The sequence below is a fragment of the Canis aureus genome, chromosome 28, assembly GCF_053574225.1.
Source record: "Canis aureus isolate CA01 chromosome 28, VMU_Caureus_v.1.0, whole genome shotgun sequence".
NCBI classification, from domain to species: Eukaryota; Metazoa; Chordata; class Mammalia; order Carnivora; family Canidae; genus Canis; species Canis aureus.
This window is the reverse complement of record NC_135638.1, coordinates 10,095,217-10,118,663: the sequence shown is the minus strand read 5'-3', so window position 1 is coordinate 10,118,663 and position 23,447 is coordinate 10,095,217. Positions and strand designations below refer to the sequence as shown.

Here is a 23,447-nt window from a genome sequence, read left to right as displayed (position 1 = left end):
ACGTCCGCCCTCAGCCGCAGACTCCGGCCGGCTCTGCCCACCCGCGCTCCCGGGAGGGGGCGCTGCGCACCTGCCCACCCGCGCACCTGCCCACCCGCCGCACCCGGGAGGGGGCGCTGCGCACCTGCCCACCCGCTCACCTGCCCACCCGCGCACCCGCCGCACCCGGGAGGGGGCGCTGCGCACCTGCCCACCCGCGCACCTGCCCACCCGCGCACCTGCCCACGCTGCCACCTGCGCGCACGGCGTCGGGCCTCGCCGGCAGAGCCGAGAATTTTCTTTCCGCCGCATCAGCCACTTGCCTGTTATAGGAAGAGGAACCACTTTTATTTATTTTTTTATATTGACTTTTTTTGAGGAGCCACTTTTACAGTAAATCCTGTCAGTATGTGTATGGTCATCACACACAACAAATTAGGGAATATACTGAGGAAAGAGGAATGAATTACCTGTCGGTGTGCGTTTATTCAAATGTTGTATTCTAAGAGCGACTTTAAAAAACAAAAACAACCGGGATCCCTGGGTGGCCCAGGGCGCGATCCTGGAGACCCGGGATCGAATCCCACGTCGGGCTCCCTGCATGGAGCCTGCTTCTCCCTCTGCCTGTGTCTCTGCCTCTCTCTCTCTCTGGACTATCGTAAATAAATAAAAATTAAAAAAAAAAAAAAAACCAACCACCTTAACATCCTTGTATGTAAAATGCCCATAATGTGTGTGTCGGGGGTGGGGGTGGGGGACCAAAACCAAACCAAAGTTACAGAAAATCCTCAGAATATTGAAACAAACAAGGCAGCTCTGATTGTGGTTCCTTGAATGTGAAGTTACTGAGATTATATATATATATATATATATATATATATATATATATATATATGGCAAAGAAATAGATGTAATGAAATGACGTCATAGTGTTTCTGGAAACTTATGGGCCTGGCTTCTTAGTGTGAAATAGTGAGATAAAGATATACGCCCCCCCCCAAAAATAAAAGAAATAGCATGGTTATGCAGGTAAGAGCTGAGGTGTGAGTGAGGAGTCCTGGATTTCTGGTTTACCTTTCTCACCAACCAGTAGTGGGATCATGAAAAGTTACTTCATTTCTCTGTGCTTCCTTTCCTGTAGATGACTATTCATAGGATATGCGATATGCCCGCTGCAGAGAGCATCCATTATCTGCTCAGCATCCTTCCTGGGGAACCATTCTTCTCCCATTGGGTGGTCCTGGTTGAGCTGATAATTACAGCCCTCCTCTGAAGATGTTCCACGTAGAGCTGGTGAAGAATGCTATCTCCTGCACTTTGTGTCTTGGTATTGGGATGATGTGAAATTAAGGCTACTATTAGCCATCTTCTCCGGCAACTTGCTAGAGACCTGTCTGCAGGGGGAGAGGGCAACATATAAAAGAAGACAGACCCGAACCATAGAACACAGGACCCTGATGATGTCATCTTAGTCTTTGGATTCAGCCATAGATTGAAGAAAGCTCTATCCCTTGACTTCTGTTACCTAAGGAAAAACACTGGGTTTATTGGGGTTTTTTTTTTTTTTGGCTTAAATGGTCTTGGGTTATTATTATTTTTTAAGATTTTATTTATGTATTCATGAGAAACAAAGAGAGATAGAGAGAGAGAGGTAGAGACACCAGTGGAGGGAGAAGCAGGCTCCATGCAGGGAGCCCAACATGGGACTCGATTCCAGGTCTCCAGGATCACGTCCTGGGCCGAAGGCGGTGCTAAACCCCTGAGCCACCCGGGCTGCCCTGTCTTGGGTTATTATTATTTTTTTTAATCCTTTGTACTAGAAAGAGTCTTTACTCCTGCCCCACCTACTTCACAGGAGTATTGTGCCCAGTTGACAAAATACAAAGCATGAGGACATAAGATATTACTAGGACAAAAGAAAGGATCATGTCAATTTTCTAAAAGCCATTTAGTTACGAACCAAAGGAATCATTATATAAGGAAAAAATAGCTTCAAGTTTTGTAATCTGTAAAAGTACATGCAAATTTATTTCCAGTTTTTCTAACAACCTTGATGATGAATAAATGCATAAGTGGAAAAAGCAGTTTTCAGAAACCTCAGTTTTCCTGGTGAAACTCAGCAATACAGAGTTCTGTATACAGATCGCCAAGGACTGTCTTGAAAGCGAGCGATTCAACAAGTACACAGGGATAATTAGGGAGAAGCGGAAAATGAGAGCACATATAACTAATAATTACAAATCATTCGTAACAGATCTCATAGCCCTTATTTGGAACAAAGCCAGCCTTGTATAGATGATACTTTGTGATAAACTTGTTTCACTGATTTGACTTCATTCTCCCCACTGCTCAGTTTCCTTCAATCACAGTAGTTTGAACACCTAAGCTCTGTAGGAGCTCAAAAAAGTACCTGACCATTTCTTTCTCATAAAGGGGTCACAGTCATCTGGGAGAGAGAGATGTGGGCACATGCAGTGATCATTCGTGACAGAAAGTCGGAAGGACTGTAATAAATGCAAAATGATAAATATTAAAAAATGTGCTATTTAAGGAAGAAAATAATTTTGAATTCTGGAAACATTCATGTTAAAGTTTTCATATGGGGGCTCCTGGGTGGCTCAGTTGGTTAAGCATCTGCCTTCGGCTTCGGTCATGATCTCAGGGCCCTGGGTTTGAGCTCGTATTGCGCTCCCTGCTCAGTGGGGAGTCTGCTTCTCCTTCTCACTCTCCCTCTATGCTCTCCTTCTCTCTTTCAAGTAAATAAATAAAATCTTAAAAAAAAATAAAGTTCTCATCTGATTATCTTAGAGTAGAAATCAAACTACAGCCCAAAGGCCAGCTCTAGCCCACTGCTTATTTTTGTACAAGCTATGAGCTAAGAATGGTTTTACATTTTAAAATGGGAGGAAAAATCATGATAAGAACAATTATTGAGACACATGCACGTTCTATTAAATTCATATTTCAGTGTCCCTAGTAGAGTTTGGAACACAGCCTTGTTTGTTTACATATTACATATGACTACTTTCATGCCATAACAGCAGAATTGGATAGTTGTAACAGAGATTGTATAGCCCGCAAAGCCTAAAATATATCTGGCCTTACCAACCTTAAAATTTAAATACTTGGGGTGCCTCAGTGGCTCAGTGGTTGAGCATTTGCCTTCGGCTTGGGTGATGATCCTGGGGTCCTGGGATTGAGTCCTGCATCAGACTTCCCGCAGGATTTCTCTCTGCCTCTCTCTCCATGTCTCTCATGAATAAATAAATAAAATCTTAAAAAAAAAAAACTTAAAAACTTTACCAACTCACTTTAGAGGATGAGCAGCAAGGGGGTATAATTGGTTTTACTAGTATTAGCTCAAAGCAATAGAAGTCTTAGAAGAATGAGAGACACTTTTTCTACCAGCATTCTCGGGTAGCTAAAGCTTTATATAATGAGTCTGAGTTTCTTTGTCTCTAATGGTTATCAAGCATTTTCATGTTTCTGGACAGAAAATGGAAGTTTCTAGAAATGTTTCAGACATTCCCACCTGGGTGTTCCTTAGGAAATGGAAAAGGGAAATGGCTTAATCCTAGGGGAGAAGATGAGCTTCTGGAAGTTGAGGAAATATTTGGGGGAGAGGGTGGTTAACAGTTTTCTGCAAGTGTCTGAGGCTTTTGTCCTTGTGGCACATACCACCATGGCCTGAGGAGTAGTAGCATAAGATCCCTACACAAACAAGGGTTGCAGAAAGGGTGGAGCTTTCTGCCTGCAAATGAAATCTAGCCATTAATATTGAGCATTGTAGCAGCCACTGTGATGGACTGAAGACCAAAGAAAGTTTCCATTTTCTGGGTATGGGGTAAGGCACTTACTTCATATGTACTTGAGACTGAGATGGAATTTTTATGCCAAGTTAAAGAGTGAAAGTTTGGAGCCAGATTTAATTTGATTTAAAAATTTAAGTTTTATGATGTTTCTGAGATACTTACGCTCAGGCACTTAAGGGTTATAATGTTTCTTATACTCAAACTTTTTACAGGCAAATGGAGCTATGAAGCCTAGGAATGGAACATGACGTGAGCGAGCCCTAGAGCCAGAAATGGACATGCATGCCGTACTTGTAGGGTGAGTAGGTAGTAGGATGATTAGATTCCTTATTTTGGGTGACTATTTTGTTATGTGGAGAATATTCTTATTTGTAGGAAATACGCATGAAAAGTGTTTGGGGAAATGAGAATATTTTATCAGTAACTTAGTCTCAAATGGTTCAGAAAAGAAAAACCTTGTATTATTATTTTTCTGTCAGTTTGAAACTCTTTCAAAATAAATAAAATAAATCCTTCTTGGTTATCAAGGCCCTTCTTTAGCTCATTATACTAGCGTCATCTTCAAAGATACCTGCGTACTCCCACTTCCTCAGCCATACTGGACTCCTTTCACCCCTACAAGCACGGCATGCATGTTGGTCAGTTTCTGGCTCTATGGCTAGCTCACATAATGCCCCTGTGTGCCTTGCATGGGAGCTAGCTGCTCGAGTGAGTAGTGAGCAGCAGGGGAGGGAGAGGGACAAGCAGACTCAGTGCTGAGTCTGGGGGCGGGGGGTGATGGTGCTCAACTTGGGGCTTGACTTGGGGCTCTATGCAGAGCTTGACCTAGGGCTCCATCTAGGCCCTAAGATCATGGCTTGAGCTGAAATCAAGAGTTGGACACTTAACTGACTGAGCCACCCTGGCACCCCTCTCTTTAATCAACTCTTACTTGGAATTGTAATTCAATCTTGCTTTGGCTTTCCTAGCTTGACACTTTAAAAAATAATAGTCTGTTTTGTAGAACGTTTCATAATTGGGAGTTTTTCTGTTTCCTCATAACTTGATTCAGGATATACTTTTGGGAAAGGACGTGAACAGAAATACCCCAGAAGTGGTGCTGTGGTCTCATTGCATCCCATCAGGTGGTTCGTGACTGAAATTTGTCCCATTATGTGGATGTTAACTTTGGTTGCTTAAGATTTTTTTTCTCAACTCTTCCCACAGATTTACTCCTTTCCTCTTTTAATCAATGAGTATTTTGTGAGGAGCTGTTTGAGACTATGCCACTATTTTACTCCTCATCAAACTTTCATGCTGGTTTTGGTAGTCACTGATGTTTCTTGGATAATTTAATTATTACTGTGTTGATTCCCAAATTGTAATTTTTAAAAATATTTTATTTATTCATGAGAAACAGAGAGAGAGGCAGAGACACAGGCAGAGGGAGAAGCAGGCTCCATGCAGGGAGCCCAATGTGGGGCTCTATCCTAGGTTTCCAGGATCACGCCCTGGGCTGAAGGTGGCACTAAACTGCTGAATCACCCGGGCCGCCCCCAAATTGTAATTTTTATACTTTTGTCATTCTTTCTATAGTCATCAGTTGACATTCCATTGTAAATAAAAACTTTGTTCTCTGTTCATTTATTCATTTGTTTATATTAGTACAGGCTCACGGGTTGCTATTTTATTCAATGGATTATAGCCTTTTATTATCATAATTCATTTTGATGTTTACATTGCCTGAGATTTGGCCAGTGAGTGCTCCTCCACATACATCCTTTTGACTTGCTCCCATCGATCATTGGCCACCTTCTTACTTTCTGACACAGCAAAGCACTTCAGGTTCATTTTGGGCCTATATATTCCAAGTCCCAGAATTAGTCATTTCTCCATGAAGCCCTGGTTCCTTTCAGTGGAGAATAATATTTAGAAGCCAAGCCCTGGAATATTGATGCTTCTAGGCCTCAGTGGGCAGATCTAGGCAATATGTGCATGGATGTACATACTATTTGCCTGTCTATCTACCTATCTATACATGTTCCCACACCTCACCAACTGTGTTTATTTCTATATATAAAACCATGAGTTTATGTCAGTATCTCCAATTCCAGTTGAAACCATAGGATTTATTTTAGCTTTCTACCTTTTCATATTTGTAATTTCTTTCTCCACCAAGTGAGAAACCTGGCTCCCATTATTCTAAATATATGTACTAGTCACTCATTTGATTATCTTCCTCTTAGTAACCAATCTTCCTTCACTGTTGCCACCTCTTTCATCCTGACTTCATGGAGATACGCTCCTCACCCCCATTGGGCTCACACCATCCGTTGAATCATCCACTCTGGCTACTGCCACCTGCAGAGATGGTTCCCTTACCCTTCTCAGGCTCTGACTTCCCCTAGGATGCTGCTATCTCCCCTCCCTTACTAAAACCTAACGTCTTTTATCCTTAATTATGATGGAAAGAGGGAAGGGAAGAAGGAAGGAAGAAGAAAGAAAGAAAAAGAGAGAAAGGAAAAGAAAGGGGAAAGGAGAAAAAACGGACAAGCAGATAGCAAAGTTTGGATTTTTATTATATATGCAATGAAGGACTCCCCTTTCCTCCATACCCCTCCCCCCCACAGATGCTATGGCTCGTTACAGGGAATGAATTTAGTTGGCGGCATGAAAGTAGATTGGAAGAAGGAATGATGGCAGGCAAGGAGGCAGGGGTTCAAGAAATAGCTGACAGAGAGCCTGGATGACGGCGCACCTGCTATGGCTCCCCTGAGTATCAGTGCAAGAACAGTCAGTAGAAATGATATGCATTTTGCCTTGTTGTATAGTTTCTTTGTGGGCCAAGTAAATAAGAAAGCTATCTTCCAATGAATCTGCATATCTTGTGAGGGGCCAATTAGATCATGAAAATTTTCATGATTAATTATGGAAATAGTTTCCCTCTGACTCCTCAGTGACAGAGCATTTAATTTTAGACTGAGAATAAACATATCTGTAACACAGTCTGTATAATAAAGTGGAGCAGAATGGACAGGACCCCCCACCTTTCTAACTAGGCCAAATTCCTGGAAATATCTGGAGTGTTAGAACCTGTAAATGAAAAGAGACGATTAGCCCTTTTGGGGGAAGGAAAAATGATTCACTTCTATGGGTTATTATTAAGCTGCAGGAGGTAGGTCACAGGCTTTAGCGTTTCACTATATATTTTCTGTAATTGAAATATCATATTACTTGTATGCATGTTTGTCTCTCAACTAGTCCGTGTGCTCTTCAAGGGCCGGTCTCTGACTCAGTTGCCCTTGTGTCCCCACGTAGGATTCTGTATTTCCAGCACATGGGAGGTGTGGCATAAACACTTGCTAAATGAAATAAAATGCCCTGAAGTATAAAAAAGCAAGCAAGGTATTGTAGCCAATATACAGAAGTGACTTTAGAGCTTTGTCACCTTTCCCGTGACTAAAAATGCCTAGAAGAACACTTATTTTTATCTTCTTGTAGCACTGTTCCTCAGGAATGTTAGGTGCTCAACATATATATTTTTAACTTATTCGAACAGATTTTTATCCAGAGTAATATCCTGGCCAAGTGCCTAGAAACCCTGGAACTAAACTAATTATAGTCACAAAGGAGAGCTTGTATATGAAATATTTGAAGATTAAGAATGCTCAAATACATAGCACAAAGGCAATGAAAATATTCACAGGGCACTTTTTAAAAGATTTATTTGTTTATTCATGAGAGAAACAGACTGAGAGAGAGAGGCAGAGACACAGGCAGAGGGAGAAGCAGGCTCCATGCAGGGAGCCCGATGTGGGACTCGATCCCGAATCCCGGTTCACTATCCGAAGGCAGGCACCCAACCGCTGAGCCACCCAGGCATTCCAAGGGCACATTATTTTTTAAAGATTTTATTTATTCATTTGAGAGAGAGCACGAGTGAGAGAGCACAAGTAGGGGGAGCAGCAGAGGGTGAGGGAGAAGCAGGCTCCCCACCGAGCAGGGAGCAAGCAGGGAGCCGGAGGCAGGACTCCATCAGGACTCTAGGATCAAGACTGGAGCCAAAGGCAGATACTTAATCAGCTGAGCCAACCAGGTGCCCCAGGGCACATTTTTCTATGATGCTTGGTTAAAATGCGAGTAATGATTAAAAACTACAGGCATTGTGGAATATTTAGCAGATGCATGTTTAAAACTCAGAAAATTGGCAACGGCAAAGAAGGCAGTGTGCTGTTTAATTGCAATTGGACCTCTAAATTTGAACGGTATTTCAAAGTAAAAAATGAAAGGATGCTGAGCTTTGTAATTATCAAGTTTAGTTGATAATGCAAACACTCAAGCTGTCTAAAGCTCAACAATAATTTTGTTTTTCATTTGAAATGGTTATGTTGAGTCTGCACAGACTAAAGTCGACAGTTTTTAACTTTTTTTCTTTGTGTCGTTTTGTAGCAACCCCTGTTGTGCTGAAATCCGACTAAGAATGACATGGTCATCTATATTTTCATAAATATAACCAGAAAATACGGAGGACTAAAAGTTCTCACAAACATTTGCCTCCTTGAAGACTTGTTTTTCTTTTGGATCGGGAAGGCCATGAAGAGTCATTGTTAAAAGGGAAAATTCAGAAAAGTATAAAGAAGAAAACAAATAACCAGCCATGATTATATTCTGATTTTATTCTCCATCACCTTCCTCTCATTTGGATTATTATGATAGCTTCCTGACTGGTTCCCCTGCTTTAATCTCTATGCAAACCCAGCAGCCACAGGAATCCTGTTAAAATGTTAATCAGATCATGTCATTCCTAAACTCAAAATCCCCAACGTTCCCCATGTCATTCAGAATAAAAGCCAAAGTGCTTACTCTAGCCTGTGAAGCCATATGTAACCCCCTACCCTGCCCCCTTGGTCCCACTGCTTTCTTACTGTTCTGTAATCCATGCCAAGCATGTAACTCCTCAACCCTTCTGCCTGGAGCACTCTCCTCCTAAATATCTGCAAGGCTCCTTTCTCATGTCCTTCAGATCTTCTCTGAGATGTCTTTTTCAGTGAAGGGCTTCACTGACTACTTCTGTAAAATTCCAAGTCCACCTACATTCCTTCTCTGCTATCCCATTATTGTTCCATAGCATACCATATATTTATTCATTTTGTTTTTTATCTGTCTCCTCCTGCTGGAATGTCAGCTCCGTAAAGGCAGAGCTTTCTATCTGGTTTTGTTTGCTTGCTTCTGTATTCGTTTTCTAACATGTAACAAATCACCCCAAAATTTAGTCACTCACAACAACAGTCCTCATTTAGTATCTCATAATTTTAGTGGATGTGGAATTTGGCTTGCGGTTTGGCTTGATGGTTCTGGCTCAGGGTCTTTCCTGAGGTTCAATTAGGTATTGGCCGGGGCAGCAGTCATCTGAAGCCTTGATTGGGGCTGAGGGGATCTACTTGCAAAGCCACTCACTCACATGGCTATAAGTTGGTGCTGACTAGTGCCAGGATGCCAGAAACCCTCTCTGGGAGGACCTCTCCCTGGGGCTGTTTGAGTATTCTCACGATGTGGAAGCTGGCTACCTCCAGGCTGAGGATCCAAGAGAGCAAGGGAGAAACTGCAGTGTCTTTTATGACTTAAACTCAGAAGCCATACACTATCACTTCCACTCTGTTTTATTATTCATATATGCTCATCCTATTCAGTAAGGAAGGCGACTACACAAAAAAAATTAAATACCAGGAGGTGAGGATCATTGAAGACTATCCTGGAGGCTGACTAGTGTATATTCCCTGTGCTTAAAACCGCCTAGCATTTTTCTTTGTCTTTTTTGTTCTGTTTAGGTTTTTTTTTTTTGGTATTAATTTTATTCTATTTTATGTATAACTTTAAGTACATAAAGGTTTATTTCCACAGGCCTCAGGAAATGGGTAGAAGTCAACAGGACAATCTCACTTCCCACCAAAAAAGTTGCATATTTTGGTAAGTGTCCTAGAGAGAAAAACTGTAATTTACATCAGCAGTGCTGTGCAAGATTTTTATATAAGACCTAAAACCAGGCTGCAGTGGAGACGTTAGTCCTTTGATCAGACGCCCGGACAGAAACCAAAAACAGTTGAGCATGACAGGGCAAAGGAGACAATGAAGGTGGACAGGAACCTAGCACGGAAGGAGGAAGGAATTTCAGACTCCTCTGAATGGTGTGCTTTCCTCTTTTTTTTTTTGTCTTTTTTTGTCTAAGTTGTCTCTATAGGAAGGTGCTGGGCAGGGACCCCAGTGAAAGGAAGGGGCCAAGACTCTTTTAAGTGGCCTGGGTGCAGGGCACTGCCAGCAGCTGATACAGGAGAACCTGCACCCAGGTTCAGGCCAAGCCAGGATGGAATACAGAATAAAAGGAATGCTTACAGGAAACAATGATGCTTGGAATGCTAGATGGCCAAGCTTCAGCCTTTGGTCCAGTGCATGCCCTCCCTTGCTGGTCAGCAGTGAAAAATTAGTTTGGCTAGAAGAACTGGCTAGGATCTCCCCAGCCTCTGCTACCTTCACGCTCATTGTTAGAAAAAGAGGACCTTGTGTGAACATTCTGATCTGTTAATCCCTGGGTACTGTTTTATTCTTCTGGAAAGACTGTTGGTCAAATAACCCCCAAAGGCTGAAACCTAAAACACACCAGTCCTGGTGTGTGGTTCCCAGAGAATGGACTGGCGGTGTGGTTGGGGTGATAGGGAGAAGCTGTACCTTCCTACAGAAGATCAGCTGACCTGCTCTCCCGCCCCAAATCTCAGCCTGAGGTATATTTCAGTGAAGGCAGGGATCTGTGCTTCTCAGAGCAGAGAAGCAGTTTAAGAGCAGAAAGGTAAAGGAAATCTAGAAAAGAACCGTCCTGATACAGATTTATCCCATGGTGTGAGGGGGAGGGCAAAGAACCCAGTGGCACTTCTCTTATCCAGCAATTTCTGTCACTGTGGTGATCAACTTCTCCCCATTCCATAGGGTCTTGAACTGCTCAGGGGCTGGGAATTCATTATAGTCACCGCCTTCGGTAGGAATGATGACATTCATCTCAGAAGATTTGGCCCTATCTCGCAATCCAGGGAATTCTTGCTCAGGTCAACATGGCAGCCAACTGTTTTGTTGATGGAAATGGTTAGCACTTTACCTATTACCTGAACCTTGACATCCCTACTATTGGTTATCTCCACAATGCCCACCACGTCATAGAACACCAGACCGAGTTTCTTACAGTTATCTACCATAATGGAGTTTATTTTGCCCTTGATTTGCAATGTTGTGTTGACACATTGGTATATGTAACCACCTGTTTCAGCTCTGTGTCATCAATCACCAGGTTGGAAACATTCTCCTGATTTTCCACTCTCCACTTGCTCTCCAGTTCCAAGTACAGCTGGCTCCTTCTTTGTGGTTGGCTTGGGGGATGGCCTGACTCCTGGTTTAGGTGCAGAGAACCGTCTGGGGCCACTTCGTACTGGACCACTCTGGGCCTCAGGGAGGGGTTCTTGTGAGTCTTCATGTCATCAGATACATGTTTCAGGGCATGTGTGATGCTCTCCCCCTGATTAATCTGCGCAAACAGTGCTGAGCGGGAAGCAGACTCATCTGAGCCTGAACTGGTGGGGTCTGGTGTGGGAGGTGGGCCTGGTGGGGGTGGGGGAGGAGAACCCGATCCAGCAGAGGGTCCAGATGGCAGTCCACTCAGTTGTTGTGCCACAAGCCCCGTTTTGCTCCAGGCCAGTCCGGTGGTATGGAACTCCTTAATGTAAGCCTGTAGCTCTGTCCATATACTCACATAAGCTTTGACCCAATCCACATGCTTCTTATCAACATCTTTGTACTCCTTGAGGACTCGGTTTGTGTAAAACAGGGCAGCATCATTCATTTATTTCACATAAAGACCAGGCTTGGGAGCCATAGCCACCCAACCCAGGGCCTGGATACTTTCACTGACAACAACTTGCTGCCTCAGTTATTCTCCCAGAAGGTTATCACTTCTTGGATCTGCCCTGATTTGGGTGCCAACAAGTCAGAAAGCTTATTGTGTGCCGGCTGCTGACACGGAGAGGCTGTAACCAAGAGAGCTCGCTCCAACTTCAGACCTGTGTGGACCATCTCCGCATGTTTCTGCACGTCTCCCCCAGTCTCTTTATTGACCTTCAGGTACTCGGCCACAAGACCAGCAAGGAGTGAGGCAAATGCTTGCACACATGGAGCTGCTTCTGCTTTTGGAGCACTGTCTCCATACCCACAGTGCGTGTCAGAGGCATGGGATACTGCCTCCAGGAGGCCCAGTGCCCTCTCCAATCTTTCCACCGGATTTTGCATATCAGCCATAATGTACCACCTCCCGACTGCGATCAGCTGCTCTCCACTTCCGGCAAGAACCTGTCTTTTTTTTTTTTTTTAAAGATTTTATTTATTTATTTATTTTAGAGGAGGGGAGGGGAAGAGGCAGAGAGAATCTTAAGCAGACTCTACACTGAGTGCAGAGCCTGACACAGGCTCCATCTCATGACCCTGAGATCACAACCTTGAGATCACAACCTGAGCTGAAACCAAGAGTCAGACACTTAACCAATAGCATTACCCAGGCACCCCAAAACTGCCAGCATCTAAGGGTAATCTAATAAATGTTTTGAACAATGAATAAATTCCACCATGCAGATTTTCAAAAGTATTTTTCTTTGCAGCTTTTTCCCTAAGCAGTTATACTATGTTATTTATTGGAATTGGAATTTCTGTCTAGATAAAAATTTGTAATCTATAAAATAATCTATAAATGTAAACACATATACTTAATAAGTATATTGAAAATAAATTTGTCTTTTTGAAATTGCATCTTTCTGATATACAATAAGTTTTTTCCACTCTCTTCTTATCACTGACATTTCTGTTGTCTCTAGATTTTTTTTCTATTATAAATACATTGTGGTAAACATCTATTTTTTTTTCCAAACAAAAGTGAGTTTATTTACAAAAATTACAATAATTACAGATAGTAGAAATTGAGACAATTTCCCCTGTTACTGTGACAGAAGCTGCCAGCCTTCACTTTAAAATGAGGATTTGGGGGATCCTTGGGTGGCTCAGCAGTTCAGTGCCTGCTTCAGGCCAGGGTGTGATCCGGCAGGTCCGGGATCAGGTCTCGCATCGAGATCCCTGCGTGGAGCCTGCTTGTCCCTCTGCCTGTGTCTCTGCCTCACTCTCTTAGTGTCTCTCATGAATAAATAAATAAAATCTTTAAAAAAATGAAGGTTTTGTTATTTTGAGATATGATACACATGTGGTGAACATCTTTGTACATAAACCTGTGAGAGGATCTCCTAATATTTTCTTGGAGAGCATGCCTAGGAAAGAGATCTAAAGGTTATGAACACTTAAAATACTTGATTTAAATTACCAAATTGTTTTCAGAAAGACTATATATTTTATAATTCTACCAATAATGTTTTAGCATGCCAAATTCACCACATCTTTATTGATACGGAGTCTTGATACATTTTAAGAAGCTGAGATTTTGATTAGGAAGAAATAACATGAGGACTTCTTAAAAATTACTCATCTTTTGAGTTTTGTTTCATGTTTATAGTTTAGTTTTCTTTTGTCATATCAACTGGTTAAGGGCTAAAATAGACAAAATTTAGAAGGGAAAGGAGAAAGAGAATAGCCAGAATTGGTATGATTATTAAGTTTCTGACTTGTGCAATTGGGTGGAGGGTGGCACCATTTAATAAGATAGAGGAAACTGTGGGAATGAAACTGATGGGGAGGAAATAAATAATTCTATTTTAGGTACTATAAATTGCAGCAGGTAGATGCAATCCAGTGGACCTAGAGCTATGCTGCCCAATATAGTAGCCTCTCACCACATGTGGCTATCAATCACTTGTAATGGGCTAGCCTGAACTGATATATTCTTAAAAAAAAAAAGATTTTATTTATTTATTCATGAAAGACACACAGAGAGAGGCAGAGACATAGGCAAAAGGAGAAGTAGGTTCCCTACGGGGAGCCTGATGTGGGACTCAATCCCAGGACACCAGGATCATGCCCTGAGCCAAAGGTAGATGCTCAACTACTGAATCACCCAGATGCCCCTGAACTGAGATATTCTAGAAGAGTAAAATATGCACCAGATTTAGAAGACCTAATAAGATAAAAAAAAAAAAAAGTGAAAGGTATAATTGTATCAGTTAAGGTCCAACCAGGAGACAAAAATCCTACAATAGTTTGAACATGGAAAGTTGACAAAAATAATTGTTAACTATAACAAGCACTAAGATGTTAAGAGAACTATAAAGAATATCCTTAGGCTAAGGGAGAGTTTCCAAGGAAGGATGAACTTGGAAGTTGGCTTCCCCCGCAAGGTTGGGATTCAGATCACTGGAGGAGCATAGTAGCAGCCCACCAGATGGCAGAGAAGTTCATGGGGTGGTCCACGCCAGAGCTGGTCCATGGTTGCCAGGTGAGCAGGAGACACCCACTACAGTGGGCCAAGTCTGGTATGCAAAGAGACTCAGAGCACTGGGAACCTCCTGTCCAGCAGGGTGCTACAAAACCCAGAGGGCAGTGCCTGTGTCAGAAGCACTATGGAAAACAGCATCCATGTGCAGGCTGCCTGGGGCTGGTGGGCAGGTGTGTAGAGGGCGTTGAGGCATCTACTTTCCATCAGGGCGGCATGAGAGCTGGGATGTGTGGTGTTTGCTTGGAGAGTTATGAGGAGAGGGTTACTGGGTTGGGGCTGGGGCCGCACACTCTTGGTATGAGGCTGAGCCACAGTATCCCAGCATGTCGGCCCACACATCTCTGCCAGACGCCCAGCAGGAGCAAGAAGAAAACAAAATGCAGCACGCCAGAACCAGGAAACCAGTCCCTCTCCAGTAACATCCTTCTACTGAGAAAAGGTTAGCATTGTGCTTGCTGCAAAGAAGACATTCTTAAAGCTCCATTATCAGAGAGAAGGTAATATATGGTGAATTTAGAGCTGAGAGAGAATGCATTGATAAATCACTCACCCATTAATATTTTTTATAGATTCATATTAAAACAGTAATGTATTGGGTATATGTGGTTAAATAAGATAAATCATTAAAACAAATTTCAGGGATGCCTGAGTGGCTTAGTGGTTGAGCCCCTGCCTTCAGCTCAGGGTGTGATCCTAGGGTCCCAGGATCGAGTCCCATGTCAGGCTCCCTGCATGAAGCCTGCTTTTCCCTTTGCCTATCTCTCTGCCTCTCACTCTCTGTGTCTCTCATGAATAAATAAGTAAAATCTTAAAAAAAAAAACAAATTTCAAAACTTTTAAAAACTTATTCTTAATGTAACTGGTTGAAAATTTAAAGTTATATATAGAGCTAGAATTTGTGACTCATGTTATATTTCTCTTGGATAGTGCTGGAATAGATTTCTAAACTAGATAGACTATGTCCAAAGACAGTGGAGTTACCTAGGATGAGAGTATATAGATAGAAGGGATCCTAGTAGAAAGTCCCAAACCCCTAAAATTTAAAGGTTGGTGTGAGGACTGATGTTATGTCTCAACTTGATTATGGGCCACAGGATGCTCAGGTATTTGGTCAGCCATTACCTGGGTATATCTGTGAGGGTGTTTTTCTTTTATTTTTTTAAGATTTTATTTATTTATGAGAGACACACAAAGAGAGGCAGAGACACAGGCAGAGGGAGAAGCAGGCTCCCCACAAGGAGCCTGATGCGGGACTCGATCCCAGTACTCCAGGATCACTCCCTGAGCCAAAGGCAGATGCGCTTAACTGCCGAGCCACCCAGACATCCCTGTGAGGGTGTCTTTCGAATGAAGTGAGCATTTAAACGAGCAGACAGAGTAAAGCAGATTGCTCTCCTTAATGCGGGTGGGCCTTATTCAACCAGTTGAAGGTCTTAATAGAATAAAAAGTCTAACCCTCTCCAGAGAAAAGCAGAATTCCTCCCACCTGACTGCTTCTGAACTGGGACATGGGCTTTTTCCTGCCCTCAGACTTGACCTGCAACATTGGCTCTTCCAGGTTCTTGAGCCTGCCAACCTCAGACTGACACTGCACCATTGGCTCTCCCAAGTTTCCAGCTTGCCAGCTCATCTTGTAAATCTCAGGACTTGTCAGTTTCCATAACTGTGTGAGCCAATCCCTTATACTAAATCTCTTTTACACACACACACACACACACACACACACACACACACACACAGTTGTGGTTCTGTTTTTCTGGAGAAACTTTACTGATACAGTTGGGTATAGAAGAACGCAAGGAGGAACAGACAGGTTGGGTGGGCAGCAAATGGGAGCTGAATGTATGTTCAGGGAGTGGTTTTCCCTTTGAGAAACATATTACTATGCTGATGGCAATGATCGAGAGGAAGAGGAGTTGGTAACACAGGTTATAAAAGATATGATGGTACATGTTTGGTGTGAGTTGGGGGTTTTGCTAGGTTAGGCTAATGCATCAAATCTTTGGTGGCAAAATGGTGGTATGTAGATAGAGAACTTCCTTTTCTTTTTCTTTTTTTTAAGGTTTTATTTATTTATTCATGAGAGACAGGCAGAGGGAGAAGAAAGCTCCATGCAGGGAGCCCAATATGGTACTCGATCCCAGGACCTCAGGATCACACCCTGGGCCAAAGGCAGGCACCAAACAGCTAAGCCACCCAGGGATCCCCAGGTAGAGAACTTCTTGGAATGGAGGTCTATCAAACCTAGCTTGATGGTGAGATGGGGATTGGGGTATTGCTGTTGAGAGAACAAACTGCCCTTCCCTAAAGGACAGAAGAAGGTAGGTAAACATGGAATCCTATGGAACACTGCATACTTAGGCCCATCAACTATGAAGGTAATTTATTATCAAGTGGGGTGAACAGCAGGCAGGCAGAGGGAAAGGGAGAAGCAGGCCCCCCACCGAGGAGTGAGCTTGACTGGGGGCTCCATTCCAGGACCTGGGGATCATGACCTGAACTGAAGGCAGATGCTTAACTGACTGAGCCACCCAGGCACCCCTGTCTATACTTTTCAACATTGATCTGATGTCTATACAAATGTATTTCCTTTTAAACAATCTCAGCTTTCTCTTTTTATCTTTCCTGCTTTATCTACTTTTATGATATGCTCAAATAAGATATGAAACACTATAAAATAGGGTGTGATAAATTCCTGTTAGAAGACTGTATGAGATTAAACAAAAAGACCAAAAATATAGGAGGTAGGGTTTTGGCAATGTAGGTTCTTGTCTGACAATATGGGACAAAATGTTCAGCTCCTGTTTTTGAAAGTTATAATCTGCAAAGTAGCTTGAGAGGTGTTTCTTTGAAGCTACTTTTTCAGTTCTGGTCTGAGTAGTCCCATCTTGGCATGAAACCTGGGTCACCTGGGCCAATCCTGTAACCCCTATAGGAGATGGCATTATGCAATCCTAACCTTAGGATAACCTTAGGAGTGGGAAATTAAGGAAATCGAAACCCCCATATAGTGTCAACTCCATAAAACCAACACTCTCCATAAGATATCAAATGATGAGACGTTCCTGTGGTTAATAAGTCCCAGCTGTGCAAATCCCAGGACTTGAATGAAGGAAACGGGCACAGACTGGAGAGCCTTGGACTTGGAACTCTGCAGATTGGTGCTCTGTCCTCAGCTGTGTGGCCTGCCTCTCTAGGTAACTGAAAAACCTTGCTCATCTCAGTTTACTGCTCAAGAAAAGTCAGATATAATAGGCACTTGGTTTCACATTCAGAGTTTCTAAAAAGAATCTTTTGGGGGTGCCTGGGTTGCTCAGTTGGTTGCGTATCTGCCTTCGGTGCAGGTCATGATCCCAGGGCTCCCTGGGATATTGGGCTCCCTGCTCTTCCTGCTTATGTGCTCTCTTCTCTCTGTTAAATAAATAAATCTTAAAAAAAAAAGGGATCCTTAAAAATGTGCATCTCAGAGGAAAAGTCTGTATATATGCCCTAATAGAACAATATTAACTCATACTTTGGTATTTTCTTAATATGTTACCATCCTAAATGAAATCTTTCTATGGCTAAGAGTTATAATGTACAAGGGCTGCTCATGACATACAGTGTCTGATCAAAGTGTCTGATCACTGAAGAGGACTCTCCTTTTTTTTAAGATTTATTTATTTATAATAAGAGTGACTTAAGCATGATTGGTTGCAAAGGAAGATTAAACTAGATCTGTTTGAATCAAGAGTGAAGTGGAGAGTATGATCAGGTCAGGATTTCTGGGTCCTCTGGTGAGTGTTAATCTTCCTCTACTTGTTTGCACTTCATGGTTATGAACCTGGAGACAGAGGCTCTTTGTTAAGGAGAAAACCCACACCTAGTTATAAAAGGTTTATTTTCTTTTAAAGATTTTATTTATTTATTTATGAGAGAGAGAGAGAGAGAGAGAGAGAGAACACAAGCAGGGGGAGAGGCAGGGAGAGAGGGAGATTCCCTGCTGAGCAGGGAGCCCGACAAGGGGCTCAATCCCAGGACCCTGGGATCATGACCTGAGCCGAAGGCAGATGCTCAACCGACTGAGCCACTCAGGTGCCCCTATAAAAGGTTATTTAGCAAGCTAATGGTTCACTGACTGGAGGAAGTAGAAGATTTCTGTCACCCCAGATTTGTTTTGGAAAAAATTAAAACCTACAAAAAAATTGTGAGTGTAGTAACATGAGCACCCAAACATCCTTCAGCAAGATTCACAAATTATTGACTGAGGCCTCTGAGAGTCAGTTGCAGACATGAAGGTACTTCATGAAGCCCTATGGCTTTGGCGTTCATCTCCTAAAGTATTGCCAGTGTCATCACCATACCTATGAAAATTAAGATCAATTCAATAATATCACCTATATGCTCTCCAAAGCATTTTTTTCCAATCTAGGATCTGATTGAGGGTCACACATTATGTTTGCTTATTACATGTATTTTGTCTCTTAATCCCAGGCTGAGTCACTATCCTATTGACCCAGAAGTTTTAGCTCCCATTGCGGATGCTTGCCTAAATCATATATTACACTGGGCTCTCAAAAAGTATTATTTTACAATTCTATCACTTTATCTGTACTTAGTAGCTTGCATTTTCTCATAAAGAAGCATTTTCTTCGTTCTCTTTCTTTCAGTATTACTATGAACTCATGGATATTTTGGGGAGTGGAATCTATTACTATTATTATTCTTTTTGATGCCAAAATGTCCCAAATTTGGTAGTGAGACCTCCTACATGCTACCTCCTCTGTGTGTGTGTGTGTTTGTGTGCATGTATGTGTTACATGACTTCATTAGTATCTTGTGGATTTATTTTGCTCTTTTTAAAAAAAGACTGTTTATGGGGCATCTGGGTGGCTCAGTCAGTCAAACATCTGCTTTTGGCTTAGGTCATGATCCCAGAGTCCTGAGATCGAGCCCTGTATTGGGCTACCTGCTCAATGGAAAGTCTACTTCTCCCTCTCCCTCTGCTGCTCCCCCTGCGTGTGATCTCTCTCTTTGTCAAAATAAATAAATAAAATCTTTTTAAAAAAAAATAAAAGAAAAAGACTATTAGAGCAATTTTGTCAAATACAATCTTTTTAAAAAGTAAAAAGAGTTTATTAGAGCAATTTTGGGTTCACAACAAAATCAAGAAGAATTACAGAAAGTACAGGAAGGTTACAGAAAGTTCCCGTATAATCTCTAATCTCTGCTCCCAACAATGCTTAGCCTTCTCCATTATCAACTTGATCCATCAGAGGCTATATTTATTACAAATGATGAACTTCAATTGGTACATCCTTATCATCTAAAGTTCATAGTTTGCCTTAGGTTCACTCTTGGTGTTTTATATTCTATAGGTTTAGGCAAATGTATAATGGCATGTATTCATCATTGTAATATCATACAGAGTTTTGTTTGGTTTTATTTTGTTTTTATAGAGGGAGGAGGTGTGGGAAGGAGCAGAGAGAGAATCTTAAGCAGGCTCCATGCCCAGCACGGAGCCTAATGCAGGGCTCCATCTCACAACACTGAGATCATGACCTGAGTTGAAATCAAGAGTTGGGTGCTTAACTCACTGAGCCACCCAGGTGCCCCTCATACAGAGTATTTTCATTGCCCTAAAAATCCTCTGTGTTCCATCTACCGCTTCCCTCTCTTCTTGGCAACTGTTGATCTCTGTACTGTCTCCACAGTTTTGCCATTTTCAGTATGTTATATAGTTGGGATCATACAATATGTAGTCTTTTCAGACTGGCTTCTTTCCCTTACCAATATGGCATTTAAGTTTTCTCTATGTCTTTTCATGGCTTGATAGCTCATTTCTTATCAGTACTAAATAACATTCATAGTCTAATTATCCATTCACCTACTGAAGGACATTTTGGTTGCTTTCAAGTTTTGGCAATCCTAAATAAAGCCGCTAGAAGCATCCATGAGCAGATTTTTATGTGGACATAAGTTTTCAACTCATTTGTGTACATACTGAGTAGTGTGATAGCTGGATCATATGGTAGGAATATGTTTAGTGTGCAAGAGCCTGCCAAACTATCTTCTAAAGTAGCTGCCCCATTTTGCATTCCCAACATGAATGAATGAGAGTTCCTGTTGTTCCGCAGCCTTGGCAGCATTTGATGTTTGTCAGTGTTCTGGATTTTCACTATTCCCATAAGTATGTAGTAGTATTGCATTATTGTCTTTATTTCTATTTTCCTGATGACATATGATGTGGAGCATCTTTCATGTGCATACTTGCAATCCGTATATGTTCTCTGGTAAGATGTCTGTTAAAGTCTTGGGGTCACTTTGTTTTCATCAGACTGTTTTTTTATTGTTGAGTTTCAAGAATTTTTTTGTACATTTTGGATATCAGTACTTCATTATATGTTTGTATATAAATACATACATATACGTATATTGTTTTGTGTAGTGAAGTGAATATAGATAGAACTTTTACTAAATGTTTGGCCACTATTATATCAGCATAAATTAATCCAGGTTTTTATTTTATTTTTTTAAAGATTTTACTTATTTATTCATGAGACACACACACACACACACACACACACACACACACACACAGAGGCAGGGACACAGGCAGAGAGAGAAGCAGGCTCCATGCAGGGAGCCCAATGTGGGACTTGATCCTGGGACCCCAGGACCATGCCCTGGGCCGAAGGCAGGCACCATCCTGAGAGCTGAGCCATCGAGGGATCCCCCCTAATCCAGTTTTTGAGAGAGAGAGAAAGCACAGGAGCAGGGGGAGAGGGAGAAGCAGATTCCCCACTGAGCAGGGAGCCCGATGCAGGGAGCCTGATGCAGGGCCCCAATGCAGGGCTCAATCCCAGGACCCTGGGATCAGGACCTGAGCCAAAGGCAGATGCTCAACCGCTGAGCCACCCAGGTATCCAGAGGAGCATAAAGTTGATTGTACTTACTGTTGTATAAAATTTTCTTCTGTTACATTCTAACCTCATTAAGAATTTACAGAAGCAGAAGGAGGTGCAGGCTGCACTATGGGGTATTTAGGTCAGGTCTAACGAAGAATAGTTCAAGTTGATCTGTATTTAGTGGTCCCTAAACAATACAGTGGTTACCCAAAGAGGTACCTCCTGGGACTTGCAGTTACCACATTATGCAGCTGCTGTGTGGATGGCAAGAGACCGTGGAAGATGATAGTTGAACAGCCACCCTTACATCTTTTATGGAAGGCTCATGACCACTAAGAAGCTTTTTGTATTAGTTTGTCCATAAACAACACTGCCCAGTTCAATTTGAAAATTCAAATTGACCCAACTCAAACCCTTGGACAGCACGGACAGTACTTATAATCCTGGCAAGTCACAGGATTCTCTTTATTTTTCACTCTGAGCCCAGAACACCCACCACTCCAGGGCTGCAGTCAGTTCAGCTGAGCTTCCAGCCCTAGGACAGCAAGCCTACCATGCCTCCAAGACGACATGGGCCGAACACCTTCCTCTCAGCAGGGACCAAAGGGCAGCAGAACTTCTGGACCAAGAATCAAAAATCAGGTGGGTTCCCTCACTTCTCAAGCTGCAGCCTGCAGAGGTGAGAGTCAGGAAGGGGATAGGATGAATGGGCCTGTGGAGCCAAGCTGGGGAAGGATGGGGGGGGCATCCTTTCCCTATTAGTAAGTCCCTATTAAGCTATTATTAAGTCCCTATTAGCTGTGTGACCTGGGGCTGGTTATTTAGCTTCTCTAAAGCCTCAGGGGGCAATTAAAGTATCTTCCTCAAAGAATGCCGGGGATCTCATGGCTGAATGTGGGTAAACGTCTTAGTTCAGACACTGGCCATGATAAGCCTTTAATGAATAGCAGCTCAATTACTTTTTTTTTCCAATTACTTTTTTTGGATGTGTGTGTGGCTGCGGCCATTGTCATTATTGTTTTGTTTTGTTTTGCTTACAAATGTTTTATTTTTTTATAAATTTATTTTTTATTGGTGTTCAATTTGCCAACATATAGAATAACACCCAGTGCTCATCCTGTGAAGTGCCCCCCTCAGTGCCCGTCACCCAGTCACCCCATCCCCCCGCCCATGTCCCCTTCCACCACCCCTAGTTCGTTTCCCAGAGTTAGGAGTCTTTCATGTTCTGTCTCCCTTTCTGATATTTCCCACTCATTTTTTCTCCTTTCCCCTTTATTCCCTTTCACTATTTTTCATATTCCCCAAATGAATGAGACCATATAATGCTTGTCCTCTGATTGACTTACTTCACTCAGCATAATACCCTCCAGTTCCACCCACGTCGAAGCAAATGGTGGGTATTTGTCATTTCTAATAGCTGAGTAATATTCCATTGTATACATAAACCACATCTTCTTTATCCATTCATCTTTTGATGGACACCGAGGCTCCTTCCACAGTTTGGCTATCGTGGCCATTGCTGCTAGAAACATCGGGGTGCAGGTGTCCCGGCGTTTCATTGCATTTGTATCTTTGGGGTAAATCCCCAGCAGTGCAATTGCTGGGTCGTAGGGCAGGTCTATTTTTACCTCTTTGAGGAACCTCCACACAGTTTTCCAGAGTGGCTGCACCAGTTCACATTCCCACCAACAGTGCAGGAGGGTTCCCTTTTCTCCGCATCCTCTCCAACATTGGTTGTTTCCTGCCTTGTTAATTTTCCCCATTCTCACTGGTGTGAGGTGGTATCTCATTGTAGTTTTGATTTGTATTTCCCTGATGGCAAGTGATGCAGAGCATTTTCTCATGTGCTTGTTGGCCATGTCTGTCTTCCTCTGTGAGATTTCTGTTCATGTCTTTTGCCCATTTCATGATTGGATTGTTTGTTTCTTTGCTGTCGAGTTTAAGAAGTTCTTTATAGATCTTGGACACTAGCTCTTTATCTGACACGCGACGTCCTTGACGGCAGAGGTGGTGGTGATGACAAAATACAAAACAGTAATGACACTTTGTGATACTTTGACACAATGACACTTCGTCATCACCACCACCTCTGCCGTCAAGGACGTCGCGTGTCTCCCGCCACTTCAGGGGCCAGGTGACTCACGTCTTCCCGGGATGGCCCTCCAACCGACACCTCCCCGGGGTGACCGCTCAGGAGGCAGAAAATCCCCTCTGGAAACCCTTCTCTCTTTCTTCCCGGCCCCCGGCCCCTCACGCGTCTCTATGGAGACCCCTCGCCTTGCCCCCCAGCGCCAACTCCGCGCGCCGCGGGGGCCCTAACTCGGC

At 42.7% G+C, this 23,447-nt stretch overlaps 1 long non-coding RNA gene and 1 pseudogene across 1 annotated transcript; both read right to left on the bottom strand.

Moving 5' to 3' along the window:
• Positions 1-1,687: 1,687 nt before the first annotated feature.
• LOC144300402 (uncharacterized) lies at positions 1,688-22,647 on the bottom strand. Its single transcript, XR_013367006.1, has 3 exons — positions 22,469-22,647; positions 21,676-21,793; positions 1,688-2,483 (listed from the first exon to the last, which is right to left on the bottom strand). It is a non-coding gene; the product is annotated as an uncharacterized LOC144300402 (long non-coding RNA).
• Positions 10,315-12,139, bottom strand: LOC144300398 (adenylyl cyclase-associated protein 1 pseudogene; annotated as a pseudogene).
• Positions 22,648-23,447: the final 800 nt, after the last annotated feature.